Source organism: Sciurus carolinensis, chromosome 10 (assembly GCF_902686445.1).
Source record: "Sciurus carolinensis chromosome 10, mSciCar1.2, whole genome shotgun sequence".
In the NCBI taxonomy this organism is placed as follows: Eukaryota; Metazoa; Chordata; class Mammalia; order Rodentia; family Sciuridae; genus Sciurus; species Sciurus carolinensis.
Window position 1 is genome coordinate 135,528,453 of NC_062222.1, and position 12,383 is coordinate 135,540,835.

Below are 12,383 nucleotides of genomic sequence, written 5' to 3' on the forward strand. Positions count from 1 at the left end.
TTAACTGTTTCCTGCCTTGCCAGAATCCCATTTCTGAGTCCTCATTGCACACATTTAAAATGTCGGCCAAGCTAGGTGCAGTGGCACCCCCTGTAATCCCAGTTACTCTGGAGGCTGAAGCAGAAGGATCACAAGTTCAAGGCCAGACTTAGCAACTTAGTGAGGCCCTGAATCAAAAAAAAAAAAAAAAAATGCTGGCTGTTTGTACTGCCACGTGAGATAGGGCACTTGCTAACTTAATAGCCAGCCACTGGGCTGCTGACCAGGGCCATGAGCTGCACTGGACTTTGCCATCCTGACAAAACAGAGGGCATCCTGTGGGCAGGAGTCTTGTTCAGAGAGCAGTGTGAGCGTGGCCCGTGATAGGTGACTTTCTGTGTCAGCTCTGTCTGACTGTGAGACACAGGTATTTGGTCCAACACTGCACGGTGAAGGTCCTTTATTTTAGGTGAAATTAGCATTTAAATAAGGAGATTTTGAGTGAAGCAAAGGGCCCTCCTGAAGGTGGGCGGGCTTCATCTGACGCGTTGAGACCTGGGAAGACCAAGCTCTGTGAGGCAGAAGCAGCTCTGCCTCCTGGTGGCCTTGTAGTGGCCGTCCACTCTCCCCTGCATGTCCAGCCTGCTGGGTGGCACACTTGCTAACCACTAGGATCGTACGAGCCAGTTCCTTAGACGGTGTCTGTCCGTCTGTGTTGGGAACATGCACATCCTACGGGTTCCTCTCTGAAGATCCCCCACTAAGGCTGGTGTGATGGTAGGAGAATAGGAGCTCCCGTCGGCCAGGTGACCTGGGAGGACCTGGGGGGCAGCCGCCAGGAGTGGAGAGAGAGGAGACTGCAGCCTGGGGAGCTGTCTGGGCCCCTCTGCCAGGGGCTCTTGAACCCAGCCACGTCCTGGAAATGGCGCCTCAAACAGAACATGGGCCACTCTGGGAGCCCTGGTGAACCCGCGTGCCTGCCTTGTTGGGGAGCCACCCAAGCCCCAGTCCCACCTCCTCCTGCTCACCAGGTCTGAGGAAGGGGTGACCGGCGCTGCAGGCCTGGACCACAGGGTAAGGGGCTCTGGAGGTCCTCACAGGAGGAGCCGCAGTGGTCCTTGAGACAGGCTTTGCGTCCCTTAACCACAACCTGGACTCGGTCCCCCTCCTCTGGTGCCTGCACTTCCTGAGTCTAAGGATGGGGGTGGCCAGGACCAGACCCTCAACCTCCAGGGCCCAGCTGCCTGCCCGCCCTGCTGGGGCCCGGCCACCCACAGTTTTCCCGCTGAACCTTTTCTTCCGAAGGTGCATTTAGCAAAGCTGTTCCTTGTGTCCCCAGCCCCCGTAGCCCATGCTGGCCTCCTCCTCCAGAGGACCCTTCTAGAAAATATGGCAAATGAATAACTTTCCCTCTGACACTCAGTCCAGCCCCACTGTCCGGGGTGGGTGCCAGCGTCTTCCCCACCTGAAGCAAGTCCCCCGTCCATGCGACCACCTGTTCCCCACCCTGCTGGGCTGCGTCCCCAAGGGGTTGCTGAAGGACTGGCTGGTTAGTCAGTGTCTATAGGAGCGACTTACACAGCATCTGTGGGAAGCAAGAGTTCCCCTTGGAATGGCCACCGGCACCGTGCGGTAGCTCAGCGAGGGCAAGTGTCAAGACCCAGGGACAGTGTTGTGCAGCGTGGTGGAGCCTGGCGGTGAGCGTTTCCTCAGCGTCCTCTGAGGGGCCGTGGAGGTGTAAGCTAGGTGAGCTGGGAGAGCCCTGGACCTGCTCCCCAGCCTGACCGGCCCTCTGCCGGTACTCACAGGGCTGCCCTGGGTGTCGGAGTGAGCAGTGGAGGCCAACCGCCTGGGCCGTTCTCAAGTGCACGGCGTCCGAGTTCTTGTCGGAGAGGAACTCTGTGGTGTATAATCATGGCATTGGCACAGGAAGGCTGTTGTGTACTCCGAAGTCCCAAAGTATCTCACCATGCTTGACGTCTGTCACTGCAGATGAGTGGCGAGGCAAGACGGGGTCCAGCAAGGCTCACTGTCTTTGATGACATTTATTCTCCTTGGAGATCTGAAAGCTCTGGGCTTAACAATACTTTTGCCACTGCCTTTTTTCTAAGACTGTGTCTTATCCTATATTGGAAGTTTGTGTGCAGTTGATTAAAAAAATCAGTAAAAATAAGTTCATTTGTTTATTCTCTCATTTACACTCATCTACCCACCCATCCATACACCTGTCCACCCATCCACCCACCCACTCATCCATACACCTGTTCATCCACCCACTCATCCACTCACCCACTCATCCATATACCTGTTCATCCACCCACTCATCCATACACCCATCCATACACCTGTTCATCCACCCACTCATCCACTCACCCACTCATCCATATACCTGTTCATCCACCCACTCATCCATCCATCCACCCACCCACCCATCTATCCATCCACCCACCCTCTCATCCACCCACTCATCCACTCACCCACTCATCCATCCATCCATCCATCTACCCACCCACCCATCTATCTATACACCCACCCACCCATCTATCTATACACCCACCCACCCATCTATCCATCCACCCACTCTCTCATCCACCCACTCATCCACTCACCCACTCATTCATCCATCCATCCATCTACCCACCCACCCATCTATCTATACACCCACCCACCCATCTATCCATCCACCCATGCTCTCATCCACCCACCCATCCAGCTACCCATCCAACCACCCATGGACCCATCCATCCACCCACCCTCTCATCCATTTATCTATCCATCCATCCATTCACCCATCTAACTATCCACCTACCAATTCATTCACCCACAATTTGTTTATCCATTTTCATCATGAAATGCTGCAGGACTTTTATAGTGTTGACTTTTTTTTTACACAAAATTGCTAAGAAACTTTGTGTAAAAGTCTTTTGTGGACATATGATTTCTTTCTCTAAGGTAAATATCTAGGATTGGAATTTCTGGATCATAGAGTAAGTGTGTCTTTAGTTTTTATTTTTTTAACCAGATTTTTTTAAACATTCTCTATTGGTTCTTTCTTTTATTTTTATTTATTTTTATGTGGTGCTGAGGATCAAATCCAGTGCCTCATATGTGCTAGGCAAGTTCTCTCACCACTGGGCCACAACCTCAACCCATGTCTTTAGTTTTATACCCGGCTACCAAGAATTTTTCCAACATGATTGAAACATTTTATTTTCCTACTAAAAGTTCCATTTGTTTCACATCTTTGCCAACATTTTAATTTGAGTATTCTGATGCTGGTTGTAGTCAGTCACTCACTGGTTTTAACTTGAATTTTCCCTGATGACTAATGATGTTGAGCATTTTTTCATGTTCTTAGTGACCAGGTGTATATCTTCTTTTCTGAAATATCTGTTCAAAACACTTTGCCATTTTTAAAAAAAAATGGGTGGTTTATCTTTTTATTATTGTATTGTGGGCTATGTTTTCAGATGCTAGTCCTTTGTCAGATATGAGACTCTTTTCAAAAGACAGGTGTGCTAACTCTCTCTAGTATGTTTTGATTCAGGCAAGTTTTGAATTTTGATGAGGTTTAATTTCTTGAGTACTTTTTCCTCTTAGGGTCATTGCTTTATGTAACCCACATAAGAAAATTTGGCTCAAGAAAACAAACTCAAGTCATAAAGTTTTTCAGGTTTATTTTCTAAAAGTTTTATGGCTTTAGCTTATAGGTTTAGTTTTATGATCATCATGAATTATGTTTTTTTTTTTTGGTATAGTGTGAGGTAGGGTCAAGATGCATTATTTTTTCTACTTGGATATTATTTTATTCATCCTTTTCACTGTTGTGACTAAAAGGACCCTATCAGCACAATTGTAGAGGAGAAAAAGTTTATTGAGGGCTCAAAGTTTCATGGTTCTAGTATCAGAGGTCTCCATCCATAGAGGGCCAGCTACATTCCTCGGGGCTCAGCGTGAGGCAGAACATCATGGTGGAAGAGCGTGGCAGAGGGAAGCAGCTCACATCATCAGGATGCAGAGAGAGACTCCACTTGCCAGATACAAAGTATATATATACCCCATAGCCATGGCCCAGCCACCTCCTCCAGTCACACCCCAACTGCCTCCAGTTACCACCCAGTTAATCCCATCAGGGATTGATTCACTGATTAAGGTTAAGCCTATGACCCAATCATTTCTCCTCTAAACCTTCTTTCATTGTCTCACATGTGAGCATTTGGGGGACACCACTTCTAAACCATAACATTCCACCCCGGCCCCCAAAAGCTCACAGTTATCTGACAATGCAAAATACATTTAGACCATTCCCAAGAGTTCCCATAACCTCAATAGTTTTGAATTTCTCAAAATTCAAGTCCAAAATCTTCTCTGAGGCTCAAGGCAATCTTGCATTGTGAGCTCCTATAAAATTAAAAGCATTTTACAAATATCCAAAATATAAAGCTACTGAGTAAACATTTCCATTTACAAAAATAGAGGCATAGAAGGAAGGGATGGGACCAAAGCAGGACTGGAATCCAACTGGACACATAGGTCCCGTAGTGCCATGTCTGGCACCTGGAGCACACGGCATCGTGATACTCTCTCTGAAGAGTCTCTGCAGCTCCACCCTGGCGGCCTTATTGGTTGTAGTCCAAGTGGCCTTTCTGTTGATTTGTTTTTGCTCAATTCCTGCAACTTTCCTAGGATGCTGTCCCATGTTACTGGCATTTCTTAATCTCAGGGTTCTCCACTGCAGCTTCAGCTTTCTCCTCACATCTCCACACTTTGACTTCTCGGGGGTGCCCGCAGGGACTCCAACCCTGCCGCACCTTGCCTGACCTCTAGGGCCTTCCTTTGAAATATTGGTGGAAGAGTCCATGACGTCTTAACTCCAGCATCCTGTATTCCTGCAGAACCAGCACCCCATGGTTGATGCTAAGGTCTGCTGCCATCTTGAGCAGTAGCCACGTCCCCAAGGACCCTTACTGCAGCAAACTCTGTCTGGGTGACTGAGCATGTTGAAAACAATTCCCAGGCCCCCTTGTGCAAGAAGGGTGCCCCACTGGTTCCTTCTCAAGAGAATTTCATTTTTGCACCCTTGAACCTGATATGGGTGTGGTCTTGCCAGCTCCTGAGATGTCTTCAATCCATCCTTCTTCATGTCTGTAGGCATAGTCTTCAGCATTTCTTCAGTGGCGGTAATGTCTTTAACAACTGCAACTTCCTTAGTCCTTGTTTTATTCAGGCCTTTCAAATTCACTTTTTCCCAATCTTTCTGCTCTGCCTTCTGCCTGTTATCAAAATAAGTTTGGTTAAAAGTTGCCAGCAATATCCATGCCCTCTGCCTGAATGCTATGCTGTGTAGAAATTTCTTTCTCCAGATTAACAAGTCTTCTAAAATCAGCCTCAGATAATCTCAGGACATGAGCAAAATGCAGACAACTTCTCAGCCAGAACATAACATGAATGGCCTCTAGTCCAATTACCAATAGTGTCCTTCTTTCCCTCAAACCCTTTTGAGCCTTGTCTTCACTGTCCATAGTCCCACTGGCATTCTGGTCTTCCGAGCTCCCACCAGAATCGTCCATTAAGCTCCACTTACAACAGTCTAAAGAATTTCCAGCTTGCACTGCTAAGCATCTCAAAATTCCTCCCACAAATTTCAAACTGCTCCAAAAACTTGTGAACCACAGGGTCAGGTCAGTCACAGCAACCACCCCACTCCTGGTACCAGTTTCTGTTTTAGCCTGTTTTTTTGCTGCTGTGACTAAAAAGACACAATCAGAACAATTTTTGGAAAAGTTTATTTGAGGGCTCACAGTTTCAGAGGTCTTAGTCCATAGAAGACTGGCTCCATTCCTCAGGGCTCAAGGTGAGGCAGAACATCTTGGCAGAAGAATGTGGTAGAGAGAAGCAGCTCACATCATCAGGAAACAGAGAGAGACTCCACCCACCAGATATAAATATATACCCCATAGCTTCCACCCCAGTGAATCAGTTCCTCCAGTCACAGCCAACCTGCCTCCAGTTATCACTCAGTTAATCCCATCAAGGGATTGAATCACTGATTAGGTTAAGGTTTTAACCCAGTCTTTTCTCTCCAAACCTTCTTACGTTGTCTCACATGTGAGCTTTTGGGGGAAACCACATCTAAATCATAACATATCTATTCTTGAAAATACTTTTCTTTGTTCATTGAATTGCTTTGGCATCTGTGTGAAATACCAGATGACTCATGAAAGTGGAAGCTCTTCTTTGGGACTCTGTTCTGTTCATTTGACCCCCTTCCTAATACTTGTGCAACTGTCAGGATATCTTAGTTACAATAGATTTCTGTTAAGTCCCAAATCAGATCATGTAAATCCTTCAAATTTATTATTTTGCCTTATTGTTTGGGGTATTTTAGATCTTTTGATTTTCATAGAAATTTTGGATTTGCTTGTCAATTTCTACTGAGGTTATAGTTGTGGTTACATTGAATTTGTATACAAATTTAGACATAATTGATCATAGTGGTGAGTCCTATAATCAATGAACATGTTATGTCTCTTTGTTTCTATGTATCTCTATTTTTATTAAGTATTTACAATTTTATTTTAGTTATTTTTATTATTTTTAGGCAGTGGATTTATACTTTTTGGCATTAAGGTTTCTCTAAGTGGTTCATGAGTTTTTTTTTTTTTTTTACCTTGTTGTAATAGAATTGTTTTTCTCTTTTAATATTTTTTAGTTGTCAATGGACATTTATTTATTTATACGCAGTGCTGAGAATCCAACCCAATGCTTCACACGTGGTAGGCAAGCACTCTTCCACTGAGCCACAACCCCAGCCTTGGAATGGTTTTAAATTTAAGTTTTCATTGTTTGCTACCAGTTGTAAAAATGCTATTGATTTTTTATCTTGATCTGAAATGTTGCTGATTGATTGGTTGAGATACTTGTTTTGTAGTTTCCTGGATATTTTTTATGTCATCATGCTATCTATTGGAAAAGGTAGTTTTACCTATTTCCCTGATCTCTATGCTTTTAAAATCTTTCCATTATTGTGATGGCCAAAACCTCCAGTCTGGTATTGAGAGGTCATGAATGAGAGCGTGTTTGTTCTTTTAGTAGAAAAACACATTCAACATTTCACTGTTACAGATGAAGTTATCTCTAGGTTGTCTTAAGATGCCCTCTGTCAGACTGGGGACCTCGTTTCTGGTGCTAGTTTGCTGGAAGTTTTTATACTGTCTGGTCATTAAATTCTATCAAATGCTTTTTCTGTATTTATGGAAATGATATTGTTCTCTTATTTTGTAACTGTAACAGATAATATTGATTTTCAAAGTTTAGACCAACCTTGCATAATTCAGATTAATCTCACTTGGATATGGTATTTTATCCTTTTTATATATTGTTGATTTGACTCGCTTATATCTTATTGGAGAATTTTGCATTTTTTCCATAAGGATTATTAAGCTACAATTTCTTTATTTTTGTAATGTCTTTTGACAAATTTCTTTTTAGGATTGTATTAATCTCATAAAATGAGATTTACACTTTTTGGCATTAAGATTTCTCTAAGTGGTTCATAAGTTGGTTTTTAAAATCTTAAAAATGAGATATTTTTCTTTTATATTTTCTGAAAGAGTCTATGTAAGGTTAATGCTACTTCTTTGAATGTTTGATAGTATTTAGAAATTAAATCATCTGGATATTGAATTATCTATCTGGTAAGGCTTTTGACTTTAAAATCAACTTTAAAAATATATGTCTACTCAAATTTCCTGTTTTTCTCATTTATGTGAATTTTGATAAGTTGTTTTCAGGGAATTTATAAATTTTCTCTAGATTGTCAAATTCTTGGCAACAAATAATATTTGGCATAAAATAATTCATAATATTCTTAGGTTTAAAAATCCAATATAATCCCTTTAATTTTGTGACATCTGTATTGGCAACTTCTCATTTATTTCTAATAGTACCAGTTATTGTATTTCTCTGATTTCTTGATGAGTTTATATTTTTAGCATTTCAAGGTGAAAAATTTTCAAGGTTTCATTGATTTTAGATATTTCTCTTATATAACATAAATATTTTAAGCTATAAATTTCCCTCTAAGTACTATCCATCCCCAATTTATTTCACAGTCTGCTAAAGTCACACTTTATATAAAATGTAGAAGCCTTGTAGCTGGAGAGGACCATTACCATCCCATCAGCTTCTATACCATAGTTGTCAAATGTATTACATCTTCTTAATTTTAAAAATTTTCAATATAATGCTAGTGTTTTGCTTTAAAATGCATATGTATAACTATATCCAAACAATACAAATGCTCTTATATATAACAGTTAGAAAGCAGTCCTCGAGGTTTGGACGTTCTTTTATGAAGGTTGAAGTTCCATCTGGTATCGTTTCCTTTCAGTCTGAAGAATTTTCTGTAGTTTATTATGCAATGGAGTGCTCCTGTTAATCCATTTTCTTATTTTATCTTATCCGAAATGTGTTTATTTTAACTTCTTTCTTGAAGAATATTTGTGCTGGATGTACATTTTTTAGTTGACAGGTTTTTATTTTCTTTCATTTACTTTAAAGATTTTGTACCATTATGGCCATCCTCCCTGAGTCTGATGAGAAGCCATTGAATTTTGGATCAATAGTATCTGAGATATACTATGCTACTTTTGTCTTTCGCCTTTCAAAATTTTCCTTTAAGTTTTTTTTTTTTTTTTAAGTTTAAATATAATATGACCAGGTGGAATTTTTTTTTGTTTGTGAAAGATGGTTTCTCTTTGCTTGGACTTCCCATGATTTCATTTATTTCAGTCATATTGACCTTTATATCATGAAGCATTGTCATTTAGCTGTTGCCATGCTCCTTGTGCTAATTAGAGCATCCGGGTCGTTTAAACTACACTTGCACTGGTTGTCTTTCCTACTGAGAGTGGGCCACATTGTCCTGGTTCTTTACACAGCAAATACGTTGGGGTTGCATCCCAGGCATGGTGAATGTTAAGTTGTAGAAACTTTGGATTGTATTCCTTTTAAAAATATATTTTTAACCAACGGCTGAGTTGGTCAGACCAACACTGCACGCTCTTGCGTCCCGTGCAGGCACACAAGTCTCAGGCTTCTTCTGGTCTCTTCTAGCTGACTTCTTTCCATCTGTTTCCAGCAAGCAATGGGCAGACTTTATGTGCCACATTCAAGGTCGCTCTTCTCTGGATTTCTTAGAAGAATTTTAACCCAGTGAGCTTAGGAGTCTGCCCATGACCTCATGGACTGTGACTGAACTTAAACAGTAAGCAAGAAATCACGTGAAAATCCCACTGGACTTGAGATTTCATGGCTTGCGAAAACTCGAAGCCTCCCCTTTAATCTACGACGGAGTTGGCATCACCTGGAGGCTCATCAGCACTCACAGCGGTGCTTTTGGTCCTAAATGCTCGTACCTCTTCATGACATTTTACCAGATCTGCTCCATGACTTGGTAATTTTTTTAACTGCTAGAGCCTGCCGTCATCCCTTGAAAAATCTGTCTACCGTCTCTGCCCACATCTGTGATGCTGGTTGGCTGCTGTCCTGGCTCTCAGAACCTAGTCTAGACATAAAATGTCTTAACTCTATGGTCATAATGGATCTTTTGAAAAATCCAAGCTTTCTAGACGGCCTGTTTTTATGTCGCCCTTAGGTTTAGCGATATCTTGACCACATGCATGTAATATACACAAATGTTCAGTATTTAGGATGAGGTTGGCTTTCTTTAAAGGAATAGAACAAAGCTTTGTTCCGATCAAAATCCCCAATGGTTTCTGCTCTTCATGGGGGAGACGGGCAAAGTCTACATGACTCTTATCAAACCAGAGTGCAGGTGGGCTAGCATCAGATGCAGAACACCATCCTCCTAAGAGCAAATGCACATCTGGGCTTTGCTTTCTGCCTCTGGCAGTCTTGATATCCGGCATTTATTAAGAGTTTTCAAGGAAGACGTTTCATTGTGAACGACAACAATAGCCCTGGTTATCAGGCAGGAGCACATGTGAACTCGCAGAAATCTCATTTTACTCCTGAGCTGCGAGAAGTCCCTCCCAGTGTGGCACCAGAGTACTCAGCCTCAGGCAGGCTCTGCTTTCAGCACCAATGATCTGGTGGCTGCTGTAACCCTTTCGCGACTGCATCCTGGATTATTGCAGCAGGGCAGAACAATTTCTCTACATCTGTTTGGGAACGGGACTGATTCCGATCCGGGTGAGTTGTGGGTAACTGGGGACGCAAATCCACCTCTCTGGTGCTGGCTTTCCCACTGGGAGATGGAGGGGGCCGGGAGGACCACAGTGCACTGAGGGTGCTGCCTGCCCTGGACGCCCATCCCCTCCTCACCATGATAGTGTCCCTTCCTTCTAGGAACGCCTCCCTTGCTCTCTGTGGGTCCAGGGTGGCTGTCAGTCATGTGGCTCCCACTCACCCACTGAGACGGGCATGCAGTGCGTCCATGGAGTGTCCCCATGACCTACCCCCATCTGTGGCATCGGAGGGAAGGCTTATCTCTGCTTCCTGTGTGTGGCGCACTGTGAGGAAAGAGGTCTGCATTTGTTGGTGGCCCTCTTTGTCACCGTTGGGGAAGTTGAGGTTTATCTATAGAAGGAAAGAAAAGCAGAGAGGCAGAAACAGACGTGGGAGGCCGAGGGAGCCTGCTGGAGAGGCTCTGGCCGAGGAGAGGCAGTGTAGGCCTGGCTCTTCTGAGTTCTCCACCTTGGGGCCGCCTGGGGCTCCCCAGGACAGGCGCGCTGGAGACCTGGGCTCCTCCAGAAGCTCATTTTGAGCGTACACGTACACGCACACCCTACACGCACACACGCACACCCACCACGCGACACACAGACACATACATTCATGGGTGTGTACAGGCGCGTGCACACAGACACGCCTACACTCAGACGGGACCCGCCAGCTCCACACTGCTGCCACGGAGCCCTGCGACGGGTCACTGGCGAGGAAGAGCTGAGCTCACAGATTCCGAGGTTAGGGTCCCAGCCTGGGCAGCGCTGGCGTTCTGGGCTCCTGGTGAGGAAGGGCCTGGCGGGGCGGCAGCAGCAGTCACGTCCTGAACCAGGAAGCAGGTTGAGAGACCAAGGCCCGTGGGCTTCCCAGGCACTGCCCCCACCACCTCAGGACCTTCTACGAAGCCCACCTCTTTAGGTCCACACCACCTCCCAGTACCACCACCCTGGGTCCCAAACCTTTATATGTGGACCTTTAGGGGTCACTATCCATATTCAACCCAAAGCCCACACAGGCCCACCAAGCAGAATGTTGAGGTGCAGGCATGGGCGTGTGTCTAGCGTGCATCCCCCAGCCTGCTGGGCAGTGCGTGCGCAGACTCAGACACACTGGGTGTGGTGTGTCGTGGAGTGTGCCTGATTCACAGCACACACAATGGAGGACAGAGGTGAGTAGAGTGGATGGAGAGCCTAACAGCAGCACACGGCAGGTAAGGGCAGGCTGCATGGCTGTGTCTCTTGCCTCTCCACCAGGGACCGGGGGCATCCCCCACACCCCTGCTTGAGACGGGTTCCCAGGAGTCTCACTCTTATGCGCCACCCCCAGCCTCCTCCGGCCCTCTCTCTCCACCCTCTGGGGGCTCCTCCTGACCCTTTGATGGCTGAGCCAGCGGCAGCAAGCCAGGTAAAGAGGCACTGTGTGTCACCAACAGGGCTGGTTCTCGCCAAGGGACGACTCCAGAGGGCACCTTCGGGAGCGCTCTGAGCAGCTTGCTTCAGGAGCGTCTTGCTTGATTGGCAAGTGGACCCTCTGCTTTAAGGGCTGCAGAGTTGAAGCAAAGTAAACACAGAGATGATTAAAATTCATGGACTAGCTGGAGGCTGGCTGCTCATTAAAGAGCCGAAAGTGACATGGAGTTATGTGATAATAGCTCATGGTGTCCCTCAAAGGAAGATGCTGGGTAAAATTGAGCAGGAGCTGCAGAGATTACAATCCCGGGCACGACGCTGCCTTCTCATGCCTTGAGGACCCGTCATGATCTGCTGTCTCGTTCCACACTGCCAGCCCTGCACGGCTGCGTGCAGATTCACAGGGAGAAAAATACTTGATTAATAGCAGACCAACCAATTTAGGGTCCAGACTGCAACAAATCCATTTAGGAATTAAGTGAGGATGAGATTTCACATATGCGTTTGTCTGTTTGAATGTTCAGGAAGAAATTGGCTTAGCAGGGTTTTTGTTCACTCCTTAAAGGTATTCTTTTGGAATCTTTTTCTTCTTTTAAGTCAGTGAGCCTCCCAGATAATAGCACAGTAGAATCCTCAGCAGGAGTTTGGGTTGGACAGTAGATGCTCATGGACGATTGTTCTGCCCTGGTGTTATTCTGGGTTCCTGTGTTGGTGTGGGGAATATGCTGACCAGGGTCCCTGATGCCA

At 45.1% G+C, this 12,383-nt stretch overlaps 1 protein-coding gene across 3 annotated transcripts in view; it reads left to right on the forward strand.

Moving 5' to 3' along the window:
- Positions 1 to 12,383, forward strand: part of Stk32b (serine/threonine kinase 32B) — a 300,066-nt gene that overhangs the window by 86,984 nt on the left and 200,699 nt on the right. The window lies entirely within an intron of this gene.